Below are 13,308 nucleotides of genomic sequence, written 5' to 3' on the forward strand. Positions count from 1 at the left end.
CTGCAGGCACACATTTCCAGAGGCCTCTCTCAGCCTGAGCCTCCCCCACTCCACCGCCCCCGGTCTAAATGACGGGGGTGGGGAGGGGCTCTGAGGACCCCAGAGCCACTGCCGGAGTGGGTCCTCGCCCCCGCTAGGCTGGGCCGGTCAGGTCTCTACCTCTCTGTCCTGTGGTGCAGCTGGCCCTGCCTCAAACAGGGACACTAGGACCCCGGACCAAGGCCTTGGCCGCAGCCCACCGCTTCCTGCCTCCAGACCCTGCAGCCTGATGGCTCCCACCTCCCCTCCTCCCTGCTCTGAACCCAGCATCCCAGAAGGCCCTCCCCATTGCGCTATAACCCTGTGTGGGGGTCTGCCTCCCCACCTGCACCAGGCGGGGGAGGAGTTCAAAATATGCGGGGGGGGGGTGCATGGAAGACAGGAACAGCATACTCACCTGGCTGGGGCTACTCCCATGAGTCTCCGCGTCTCGTGGCCCAGGCGCCCCCAAGTCCCTGCCCTGGTGGCCGTGGCGGGCAAGGCAGGTCTGACCCTGCCCCACACGGAGCCACAGGAGCCCTCTGACCTGGCTGTTCCTGTGTTTGCTCACGGATCCAGGTCAATAAGCGTGTGTTAAATAGAGACTTTCTATCACAGCCCCTGGGCCTTGCGCCCCCATAAACGCGGCACAGACCCAGCCACGCTCCTTGACTGCAGCCAGATAGAGTCACCTGCCAAGATTCTGTGTCCACAGCTTCTTTCTTGTTGGGGGTGGGAGCGGGGCGCGGGTGGGGGGCTGTCAGAGCTTGGAGAGCCGTGACCGTAACCACGAGGGCCCCCAAGGGGGGCCCTTCTCTTGTTTCAGTCAGCAGGATTTTACTGGGAAGCAGAATGCCTCCTTCGTCCTCTAGGTCTCTGGTATTTCACACAAGCTCCTTGAGCCCCTGAGAACCGTCTGTGGACATACTGCTCTGCCCCGACTGTGCCACAGGAGAACACCATGTGCTCCACAGCCAGCGGGCCGTGTCCCCCCCCCCCCCCTGCTGCTTGGTCCCCACACCCCAGACTCCAGGTCCTAGAGATTCTCTGGACCAAGGTTGTGTGTCCCCACGGCTGAGCCGGGTCCTGGTCGCTGGTGGCCCATCCCCGAGGAGGGACACGAGGCGCGGGCCGGACCTGAGGCAGAGAGGGCAGCTCAGCCTCGCCCCTGACTCCCTGCCACAGGCCAGCATTGCCGTTTTCCCTGTCCACGGGGCCCGCCAGCTCCCACACGGCGTGCCACATCACTGACTCACGCCCCGCTGTGTCTTCTGCGGAGGAATGAGCCCAAAGCCCTTCGTGCCTCCACCCACATATACTCTCTGGCCCCTTTGACACAGCAGACGCTTCTGGAACGTGTGCCCGTGCTGGAGCACAGCTGGGAATGGGCCACAGGGGGCCACAAGCGAGGACCGTCCCCATGTCTCCAGAGCTGACAGTCCAGAGGGGAGATCGCTCAGCAAAGGGGGCACGCAATGAGATTCACATAAGTGGGCGGGGGAGGAAGGGCCTCGGTGCTTTCCCACAGGTCAGGGAGGCCTTCCTGGAGGAGGCCACGTCCAAGCAGGTGCTGGGAGGGTCCGGAAGGCGATGGCAAGGGACGCGGCCGGAGAGGGCAGGGCCAGGAGTGATTCAGAAGGGCCAGGGTAGGAGGACAGGGGAGGGGCCCAGCAAGGCCTCCTGTGTCCTGTGGGAGAGGGGGATGGGAAGTATCTTAGTGACACGGGTGGCCTGGCGTGCTAGGTACATCAAAGGGTGCACACAACGGTTTGGAGAGGGCAGGACCAACAGGGAGACCAGCCAGCTGACTCTTGGTGAAATCGGGGTGGGATGGGGAGGGATTCAGCGGTGTGGACAGGAAGGAGGAGGGAGGGTGACGGGGGCCGGGGGGATCTAGGACTGGATCTAGGAGCAGGAAGAACAGAGAGTCGAGGGTGATACCCCAGCCTTGAGGCCGGGCGGCTGGCAGCTGGTGGTGCCCACTGTGGATGCTGGGGTCTGCAGGGCGGGTCTGGGGGTCAGGGGCAGCTGGGGGTCCAGTTTGGGGCCCGTTGGGTCCTGGGTGCCACGAGACGCCGCTGGAGGTGTATCTGCAGCCCCCGGGATGGAGGAGCAGAGTGAGGCACACGTGCAAAGGCCACGGAATTGGTTACAAAGGCGGGTTTTTAACGTCACGTATTTTTACGACAATAAAAACGGTACAAAAGCCCCAAAGCCTGGCCAGAATGGTTGCTCACAACCATTACCTGTGACTTGAGTAAACCAGCCCCGCGTCGGGCTCTGTGCCGACAGCTCAGAGCGTGGAGCCTGCTTCAGATTCTGGGTCTCCCTCTCTCTCTGTTCCTCCCCTGCTCATGCTCTGTCTCTCTCTCTCTCTCTGTCTCTCTCAAAAATAAATAAACACTTAAAAAATTTTTTTTAAAAACACACATTTTTTTCTAAATGGGAAAAGAAAATATTATCAGTAAGCGTGACTCAAGGAAAGGTAAGTAACCTTAGTAAATAAAGCAGTCACCAACACCAATTAGAAAAACACGGAAACCTGTAAAGCTGGTTGGCCAAGGAAGGCCAGAGACCAGTGACTCACGGAAGAGGGACTGAGATCAGGGATAAACAGAGGGGAAACTGAGGCCCACCCAGGGTAAGATAGAGAGTGTGGGCGTGGGGAGACAGGGCAGGGCCCAGGGGCCAAGGGGCGGGGGATGCGCTTCCCTATTGGGGTCACGCAGGGCGGGGGTGTGTGACCCAAGGGTTTGGGGAGCAGATCCTAACCCCGCGGCCCCTGAGGCGCTCTCCTGCCCAGGGGGAGATGGTGCTCGGACTCTGCCATCGGTCAGGGCACGTGGCCCCCCTGGGATTTCACAGCATCTGTGGCGGGACTGAATTGTGTCCCCCCAGTCCCCATGTTCAATCCCGGAGCCCCCCCCCCCCCACGTGTGAGTGTGTTTGGAGGAGGTAATTAAGGTTAAGAGAGGTGGGACCCTGATCCTGATAAGAGGAGAGAGATCACTGTCTCTTTCCTCCCTGCGAACACTGAAATGCACCCTGAGCTCAGACTTCTCGCCCCGGGGAACTGTGAGGAATGACTGGCGATTGCTCAAGCCCCAGGCTGCGGGTTTTTGTTGTGACGGCAGGCCGTCTGGGACTCCGTTTGCGCGCCTGCCTGCGTCCAGCCCAGCCTGTGGTGGCAGAGCGAGGGGGCTGGGTGCCTGCCCCGGGGTGGGTGGGTGGGGAGGAGCCTGCAGGGGACTCCCCCCACCCCCCCGGGGCAGGGGCAGGGCAGAGTTTTATTGAGGTCCACAGTTTGGGTGCTTAGTAAACGGCCAGAGACTTAGGACAGGCCTGCCGTATGAATGAATGAATGCATGAATGAATAGTGACAGGTTTTCAGGAAGGAGGGGGCTACCTGAGGGGCTCAGAGCTTAGGGAGCCCAGCGGATGTGTTACCCGTGGAGCAGGCTCCCAGGGCCAGGTGGGACGAACCAGGAAGCAGATGGTTCTGTGAAAGCTAGATGACTGAGGCTGCGAGCCGGGCGTGGGAGACCCCTGAATGGCTTGGGACAGATGTCCTGGTTGGAGTGGGGATGTGTGTGTGTTGTGTGGGGAAACCCGGCCGCTGCCTCACGTTCTGGGGGTCTGGGTAGACCACAAGGCATAGGGCAGAGTTCTAGAGCCACGGCTCGGCTCCCTTGACTGGCTGTGACTCCCTGGGAAGGTCATGATCATGACCTTCGCAGAGGCCCCGAGGTCACTCGTGCTGGAGTCTGCTGCAGATCCCTTTCTTACTCTGGGCTCCCCTCGAAAGCGGCCGGTGACAGATGCACTGTTGCTCGATAACTGGGTCGGAGCAGAATCTCCTCCTGGTGGGGCGGATACGGCCTCCAAACATGCCTCTTTTTTGGTGGCAGGAGGCACAACGTGTAAGTTGTCCTTCATCTTGGAAGGGATGTCTCAGCGCCTCCAAAGCACCACACCCTAAACGCCTCCCCAGTGAGTCACGCCCCTGGCAGGCGTGTGTCTTACCAGGTACTTGCGCCTTCTGGCCGACGACCGCGATGTCATCAGTGTGCAGGACCGGCGGGATGCCGTGCAGGATGGCTAGGTGACCACGGGCGACCCCCGGGTGCACGTCCTTCCCTGTGAGTGCCGCCTGCTTCACTCCTGATGCTACTCGGAAAGAACACATTCACCAGATCGACAGCCACGCGCCCGGGGCCCAGGGCTGTTGATCTGTCCTCGCAAAGATGCCGGCACAGCATCTGCCGTTGAAGTTGCCGAATATCCACCAGGACCCGTGTGGTTTTTGCAGGGACTGTGCTGGTGAGTTCAGCGGGGACAGGAGGGGGCCGCCTCCCCGTATCATCGAAGCCTTTGCCATTCCCCTGGGACTGCCCATTGCCTGGGATTCATAGACTCAGACGGGAGCTGAGGGCATTTCTAAGGGTTTCTACTAGGCCTTTCCCACCGTGATGGTCCCGGCATGCACTGGAGAGCTTCCTCTGGGATAACGAGGCTCGCGGGTCTCTCCTCCTTCCGGGTCCTGGATGGAGGCGGCCTCGGTCACCGGCTGACCCTGATACACAACAGTACACGGTCAGCGTCTGGCAACAACACTTGGTCTTCACCGAGTTAACTTCCGGGTTGTGTTTCTATTGACAACAAGTGACCCTGGGCTTCCGTTTCTGCTGCCGATTTACAGCTTTTGTTTCTGGCCCAGGTCTTACCGAAACACCTGATCAGATTGAAAGAGACCGCGTGGAGGGCGGGGGAGGGTGTGGGGCGCTGGGTCAGGCCCTACAGGACCAGCTGTCCCGCTCTCTGCCGCCCCCTGCGGGCCGCGCCCTCACTTGGGCTGGTCTGCTGTTCAGGTTTGGGGGCGCCAACGGACTGCCCCCTCTGCACCGGGCGCCTCCGCCCACGCCCCCGGGGGTCCAGAGACGAACCGGGGACGCGGCCGTGCCCTCCGAGGGCTCCCGGAGGGACAGCAGTGCAGCTGCCCCTGGGCCGGGCTCAGCGGGGAGCCAGTGGGGACCCCTCCCAGGGCACCGGGGCCTCAGCCCAGAGCTGTGCCTGCAGGTGGGCTGTGGAGTGTTGGGACACGGCGACAAGCTTCCGCGAGGGCCGCCTAACGTCCGTGCCTTGACCTCAGCACCCTGACCTGTTTCATCCTGACCTCCACACCCTGATCGCAGTGTCCCAACCTGTGCGCCCTGACCTCTGCTCCCTGACTTGCATACCCTGACCTCCACGCTCTGACCTCGTCGCCCTGACCTCTGCACCCTGACCTGCGCACCTTCACCTCCACGCCCTGACCTCCGCTGCGTGACCTTGGTGCGCTAAGCTGCGCACCTGACCCGGGCTCCCTGAGCTGTTCCGACTTAACATGACGGGCCTGCAGTACCTCCTTACGGCCACACGGGGGCGTAGGGGCCGCGCGCCCCGGGGCGGAGGGGCGTGGTCAGCGCGGCCGCCGGCGGGACCCGATCCCCGGACACCTGGGCGCTGCGCCCCCAGGGGCTGGATTCTGCCGTCGCCAACTCCAGCTTCCCCGTGGAGCCTGAGGGGCAACAGAAATCGCTCGCGTTGGTGTGCAGGTGTGCCCACCCCCAGAGAGGCGTTTGGGGGTGCGGGTGGCGGAGGCCGCGCCCTCTCCGTCTGTTAGGTTTCAGTCCCCACACTCGGGAGACCGGGGGCATCTGTCGTTTGCTCGCTGCATACTCCCAATGCCGGGGACAGCGCCCGGCAGCCCATTCGCTGAAATGTCTGCACCGAGCCGGCGGAGTCAACCAACCGGGGACACGAAGTGGGAAACGAGGTAGGTTGCAGAGCCCCACCTTTGCACCCGGTTCCTCCAGACACCCGCGGTCTCGAGGTTTGCTGCTGGGACAGCCGCACGTGGCCTCTGGCATTGCAGGATTCCCCCCTGCCAGGAAGGGGGGTGAATCAGGGCCCAGAGGAAAACACCAAAGGTCCCTGCTCCTCGCGCTGGGTTTTAAGTCCCGACTTCGTGTTTCTGAGTGGTGTTAAATGCGCCCAGACATCCCCACCTTCCTTCGCTGCGCCCCCCGTGGGACTCTGCTACAACAGGTGCTGGGGCCGGGGGTCTTGCGGCCTGCCCCCCTCCGCCTGCCCCCCCCAACCTGTCCTGACCTAGGTGTTTGCTGTGACTCCTCGTCTTGGATCAAGTTCCCTCCGAGCAGAGCTCCAGTCGCGGGCATTCGGCTTCCGAAGATTCCTCCTCTCTCGGAACACGCCGCCTTTGGGGCCTGGCTACCTGCTCTGAACACCTGCCTCGTTGCTTCCTCTTCTCCCGTTTCCATGAGCCAGGCTCTTGATCTCTGTGCAAGAATCTTCTCTGGGCTATCTGCCCCTGGGAGCCAACACCGGGGCCGGGGCACAGGTCCGCCTGACCGCACCACGCATGGCTAAGTGGTTTTCCACCCCTGCTGGTGCCCAGCACACGGTTTGAACGGTGCCCCACAAAGGCACGTCTGCTTCCTCCTCTCTGGGAGTTACATCGCCGCAAACTGCGTGACTAAGGGTCTGGATGATGCGCTGGGCCCTACACGCAGACACGCCCTGGGGACACACATGGAGGGATCGCAGCCCTCACGGGCCCCAGGGCTCTGCCGCCTTTATTTCAGTCACTTTGTAGCTTTTCTCTTTTTCAAACTTTAGCGAGGTGTGATTCAGTCTTTTCGAGTGTAAACGTCCGAGGGGCGGGGCTCCTGCCTTCCGCCTGTGGCTCTGTCACCAGGGAGCCCCCCCAGCCTCCGCAGGACAGGCTCTCTTGCTCCTGGGCTGTCCCCAGGTTAGGCTGTCTTACTTTCCCTGACTGCTGTGGCCAAGCACCACAGCTGGGTGGCCTAGAACAACAGAAATTTACTTTTTCGTGGTCCTGGCGCTCCCAGGGAGAGTCCTTCGCAGGCTCCCCCCCCCTTCTGGAGGCCCCCGCGCTCCCTGGCCTGCGGACACATCACTCCTGTGCCTCTGTCTCCTCCTCTCTCCTAGGGACACCAGTCATGCAGTCAGGGCCCACCCTCCTCCAGTCTGACCTTGACCTAGTGACGTCTGCAAAGACCCTGGTTTTTGAATAGGACCGCATTTCGAGCTTCCGAGTGGACATGATTTGGAGAGGACACCATTCCAAACCCTGTGTGTCCGGGAACGGGACCGGGGAGCCCCTGTGCACCTGTTTCCCAGCAGGAGGAGGCCGCACCACCAGTATCCTTTCCTGAAGTCTCCTTTCTGCTTCAGGTGGCTGGAGTCGGCCCAGAGTGTCACTGACCCAGGCCCGGGCCGAGCCCACGGGGACGGGCGTGATGTGGGATGGCACACAGCAAGCAGGGTGTGGGATGGCCGAGGGTCCGGCATTGGTGCCGCCTCCCAGCGGGTACAGAACACCCACGTGGGAGCCATGAGACCCCTGGACGCCTGCATCCACGCCTCTTCCTGCGGGCCGGGGCCCCCGGCTGTGCGGTCAGGGCATCACAGGCTCCCATTCCTCCCCTGTGCCCCACACCTGCAGCATTAGTCGCAGCCGTGGATGTGTCCCGGGGACGTGCTGGGTGTCCTCCTGGATGCCAGACTGTCCTCCCCTTCCTTCTACTCCCCGGGGTGGGGGAGGGCAGGGCAGACCCCGCACGGTCACGCTCTCACGTGGGCCGGACGCGGAGGCCCGCTCCTGCCACCTTCTCCCTGTGACGACTCCGAGAGGCCACCGCGTCACCGCCGCCAGCTCCGGCCGCCTGGCCTCCTCCCTCTTGCCTTGAGCCCATCTCAGACCTCCTTCTTCTTCTAAGAGATTTTTGAAAATTAACGTCGATTTACTTCTTAGGGCATCGTGAGGTCCGTAGGAATACTGTGCACGGGAGGTCCAGTTGCCACAGGCACAGATGTCCTCACTTCTAATGACGTCTGTCATTAGAGTGCTACGATTTTTACTGCCCGTGGACACCGTGGAGATCATCTTACCGGGCGCACAGCGCTGTGCACCCGGGGGCCCTGACAACGTCGAAGGGACGCGTCTAGCACCACACCCCACCTTCCAGTGACATTCCCCAGCACGCGGGCTCCCGTCCGGCCCCGGCAGCCCTCAGGGATGGCTGCACGCAGACCGTCCTGTACAGAAGGTCCCCTTCCAGGCCCTCCTCCCACTTTGTATACCAATGGCACCTGCAACTTGCAACAGCAGTTTCGTTTTTTTGTCTCTAGTAAAACAAAAAGCTGGAGGGGCTCCTGGGCGGCTCAGTCACTTAAGGGTCCAACTTCGGCTCAGGTCATGATCTTACAGCTCGTGAGTTCGAGCCCCGCGTGAGGCTCTGGGCCCACAGCTCAGAGCCTGGAACCGGCTTCGGATTCTGTGTCTCCCTCTCTCTGTGCCCCTCCCCCACCCATACTCCGTGTCTCTGTCTCTCACTCAAAAGTAAATAAACATTAAAGTAACAGCAACAACAACAACAAAGTACCTGGGGAGAAAAGCAGATTAAAGCCACACCGAGATCCTATCATCTAGAAAGCAGACTGGCAAAAACGAAAAGCCCAAGCGTGCCAAGTTCAGTCGAGGCTGGCTCAGCGGGGTCTCGCGGTGGGGCGGCCGCCTGGGGACACGTCACCCAGTAAACCCGGGGAGGCGCAGCCCTGGGTGGAGACGCTCTCGCCCCGGTCCCCCCAGGAGACGGGCAAGGCCCAGCAGCAGCGGGGGAGCATCAGTGCTGGACCGGACCGGGGACGCAGAACAGGGAGGCGGCACCCACGGCTGCTCAGCGTCAGGGACGGGGACTTGCCCGCATCCAGCAAATGCAAAGACGCAAATCAGAAAGGCGTATGCAGCTGCACGATGCCAAAAGCAAAGTGTGCTGTTCGGGGGGTTCTGTGGGGAATAAAACTATAAAGAAAAGCAGCAGAAGTCAGGATTGGGGGACTCCAACCAGACGTCCCCAAGGTGAGGTGTTTCCGAGTCCGTGTGAACCTTGTGTGGGGGTGGGGAGACCTGTGCGAGCCCCACTCAGGGTCCAGTGTCCCTGACCGTCTGTCCCCTCCTCACCTCCAGCCTCGGGGCTGTGTGGGCGGAGAGGGCCCTTGGGGCCAATTCGGTCCATGGGGGACCTCAGCCTCCCATTCCAGGCCCTGGGCTCCAGACCCAAGCAGGGCGAGGAGGACACCAGGTCGGTGCTTGTCTCCTGTCCCTCTGGTCATGGACTCATCCGTGTGCTCTATTTGTCTATTCTCCCAGTAGCACATCACCTCCTGGGGGACGGGGTCTCCAAAATACGAGGTCCGTGTCAGGTGGCTGAGACTATGACCACGGCCAGCTGACAAAGGTGACCCACACCAGCCGGCACCCCAAGTTCAACATCAGGCTGTCTGTTTTGGGCCCATGGACCCCGCCCTGCTGAACCCTGGGGCCCGTGTGAGGCTCTCCCAACACCTCCACCTGCTCTAGGGCTCCCAAGCCTTTCCTGTCCAGGGTCCCCCTCGTGGTCCCCGCCAGGCAGGACCTGTGCTTGTCACTAGATCTCCCACCACGGAGGAAAGCCCAGGCTCAGAGAGGTTGGAGATTTGCTCCGGGTCCCACGGCACTAGTTTCTGAGGCTGGGCGAGCGCCTCTCCCGGGACCTGCCTGCCTGCACCCCTAACAGCCTCCTCGACTGAGTGCACGTGCGGCCAGGAGGCTGGAGGCCCGGAGTGGAAGAGGCTTCCTGCCTGGACTTCTCTTCCCTCTTCCCCTCCCCTCTGGACACAGCGCCAGGGGTCTGGTTGGGGGTGGGGGGCTAGCCCCCGCGTCACCCAAACCGCGGTACATCACTGTCTCCATTGTCTGTACTTTTCTGTCTATGAGACAGGATGCTGGCTTCCCATTTCTGGAAGATAAGTGTTAACAACCCCAGGTCTTAACGAAACACCTGATCAGATTGAAAGAGACAACGTGGAGGCAGGAATGGGGCGGGGGAGGGTGTGGGGCGCTGGGTCAGGCCCTACAGGACCAGCTGTCCCGCTCTCTGCCGCCCCCTGCGGGCCGCGCCCTCACTTGGGCTGGTCTGCTGTTCAGGTTTGAGGGTGCCAACGGACTGCCCCCTCTGCACCGGGCGCCTCCGCCCACGCCCCCGGGGGTCCAGAGACAAACTGGGGACGTGGCCGTGCCCTCCGAGGGCTCCCGGAGGGACAGCAGTGCAGCTGCCCCTGGGCCGGGCTCAGCGAGGAGCCAGTGGGGACCCCTCCCAGGGCACCGGGGCCTCAGCCCGGAGCTGTGCCTGCAGGTGGGCTGTGGAGTGTTGGGACACGGGGACAGATTTCAGCAGGGACACCTGGACAGTGACAGGTCCTGGGGATGCTAACGGCCCCACAGATGGAGGGATGCACCCATGTCCCCTCCCTCTCTGGGGCATCCGGAGGCTGGCCACCCAGGGGAAGGCCAGCAGACAGAAGGCACAAATGTGGGCCGGCGGACTGGTTTCCCTTCCTCGCTCTCTTTTCTCCAGGGGCCCGGGGGAGGCGACAGGTACCAGCAGCGGCCCGGCTGTGTGCATTTGGCCCAGGCCTCCTGTCGTGACTAGTCACCATCCCAGAGGCCACCGTGGGCTCAGGGGCGCAGGGCGGGGCCTTCTCCATCGCGGGGTCCGCCCCCCAAGCCCACAATGCCTTTCTTTGCTGGCGGGTGGGGAGACGTGCGAGTCCACCGTGCCCCTGTGGTGTCCCCCCCCCCAAACAAGTCATGCACCCCCACCCTGTGGAAAGTAGGCTCGGCCACAAGGCCTGTCCAGGCCACAGGGAGGAACGGAAGTAAGGCCCGTGGCCTGGGAACGGAAGCTTTCAGAGGCAGCTCCCGCTTACCTTCCTGCAGCCGCGGGATGAGCCTGTCAGCGGCAACTTCTGGAGGGAGGGCACGCGGGGGCTGGCAGGCCTCCAACATGTCCTCTGCCCGCTGGCCAGCCCTTTCCTTCAGTCTCCAGGGACAGCTGGCCTTGGCCGAGCCCCTTCCCTGTGACTGTGGCCACCCGTGGCCTCCCCTGCTGGATCCTGTCTCCCCACCCTCCCCATCCGGCACTGGCTCCCAGGCACTTCCTGCGTGCCGACTCCCCCTGGGAGCGGGCTTTCCCAAGCCCGGCGACACCTGCAGCGGCCCCGGGGCCCCCAGCACTGACAAAGGGCACGTGCAGTGGCCCAGCGGTACCCGGGGAGCCGGCCGGTGTGCAGCCGTGGCCACGAGACGTCAGCTGTTCGAGAGATCGGGGAGGACAGGGACTGTGGGGCCAAGGTGCGTGGCACCATCACTAAGCCCGTGGAGGCTCTAGGAAAAGACAACGAAAAGCTGAGGGTGATTAACCGGCGATCGCGGCTGGCCGTGACGGCAGGTGGCGCTCGGTGCCCAGGGGGGCGAAGGAAGCGGGCTCCAGCAGAGCGGGCACCTCCTTGGGCACGGCCGCTGGCCGAGGCAGGTCCTGCACGTGGGATGTGACATCTGGGCAGGTGACCGACTGCAGAGTGGCCCCCTGTCGCCCAGCCCACACCCTCTGCGGGTTCAGACCCCGGGATTATCTACCCCGGGATGCGAGGGCCCAGGAGACGGTGCTAGAAACTCAGCAGAGCCCGTGGTCCACAGGGGGGCTCGGGGGACACACGGTTCACCAAAGCCCTGGGGTTTGTGCTGGGCCCTGGCATCGTGAGACACAGCGTGGGGCTCTCCTCTGCCTGCCGGGCGGCCGGTGAGAGACGCTGTCCCCCGACAGGCTTGCCGGTGGCACCAGGCCCATGGACCCGCCTACAGTCATTTGGCTGCTCTCCAAAACGAGAACAGACAGAGCCGGCGCTTGGCGCCAACCCACGTGGGTTCCTGGGCCTGTGGGAACGAGGGCAGTATGTCCGTGGCACAGAGGACACTCCGTGTGAGGACGAGGGCCCCCTCCAGGACACAGGGCACGTCCTCATCAATGACCTTCCTATGGGCCGTGTGCCCACAAGCTGGATCAATGGATCTGAGAGCAGGGACAGCCCAGGCTGCCGGATCTGCCGTGATCCAGGCGGGAACCCGGGTTTCCCGTCCCCGCGCCTGGTCCCAGAGGACACGTCAAGAGTCCTGCTGGGCAGCTACAGCTGCGCCTCGTCTCCTCGGGCTCCTGTACCAAGGCGCCGACCGGCAAGAAGCAGAGACCCCATCCGCCCGTTCTGGCAGCATGTGTCAGTGTCCTGTGGCCACTGCACAAACTGCCATAGACTGGGGTGCGTAGGGCAACAGAGCTTTATTCTTGGCGTTGTGGAGGCCGGAAGGCAGAAGCCAGGTGTCAGCGGGCTGGCTCCTTCTGGGAGGCTCAGAGGGAACTCTGTTCCAGGCCTCTCCCGGCTTCTGTCTGGCTTTCAGAGCTGGATTCCAAGCTCTGCCATCACACGGTCATCCTGTGCCCGCGTCCAGGGCTTCCTCCTCTTCCTGTGAGGACAAAGTCATACGGGATCGGGGCCCACGCCCATGACCTCATCCAAACTTGATCACATCTGCAACACGTGTTTCCTTTTTTTTTTTTTTGAAATTTATTGTCAAATTTGTTTCCATGCAAGACCCAGTGCTCATCCCAACAGGTGCCCTCCTCAATGCCCATCACCCACCCCCCATCAACCCTCAGTTTGTTCTCAGTTTTTAAGAGTCTCTTATGTTTTGGCTCCCTCCCTCTCTAACCTTTTTTTTTTTTTTCCCCTTCCCCTCCCCCATGGTCTTCTGTTAAGTTTCTCAGGATCCACGTAGGAGTGAAACATACGGTATCTGCCTTTCTCTGTATGACTTATTGCACTTAGCAGAACACTCTCCAGTTCCATCCACATTGCTACAAATGGCCAGATTTCATTCTTTCTCATTGCCAAGTAGTATTCCATTGTGTATATAAACCACATCTTCTTTTTTTTATTTTTTAAAAAAAAAATTTTTTTTTTCAACGTTTTTTATTTATTTTTGGGACAGAGCGAGACAGAGCATGAACGGGGAAGGGGCAGAGAGAGAGGAAGACACAGAATCGGAAACAGGCTCCAGGCTCCGAGCCATCAGCCCAGAGCCTGACGCGGGGCTCGAACTCACGGACCGCGAGATCGTGACCTGGCTGAAGTCGGACGCTTAACCGACTGCGCCACCCAGGCGCCCCTAAACCACATCTTCTTTATCCATTCGTCAGTTGATGGACATTTAGGCTCTTTCCATAATTTGGCTATTGTTGAAAGTGCTGCTAGAAACATTGGGGTACAAGTGCCCCTATGCATCAGCACTCCTGTATCCCTTGGGTCAATTCCTAGCAGTGCTACTGCTGG

The sequence above is a fragment of the Panthera tigris genome, chromosome E3, assembly GCF_018350195.1.
Source record: "Panthera tigris isolate Pti1 chromosome E3, P.tigris_Pti1_mat1.1, whole genome shotgun sequence".
Taxonomy (NCBI): domain Eukaryota; kingdom Metazoa; phylum Chordata; class Mammalia; order Carnivora; family Felidae; genus Panthera; species Panthera tigris.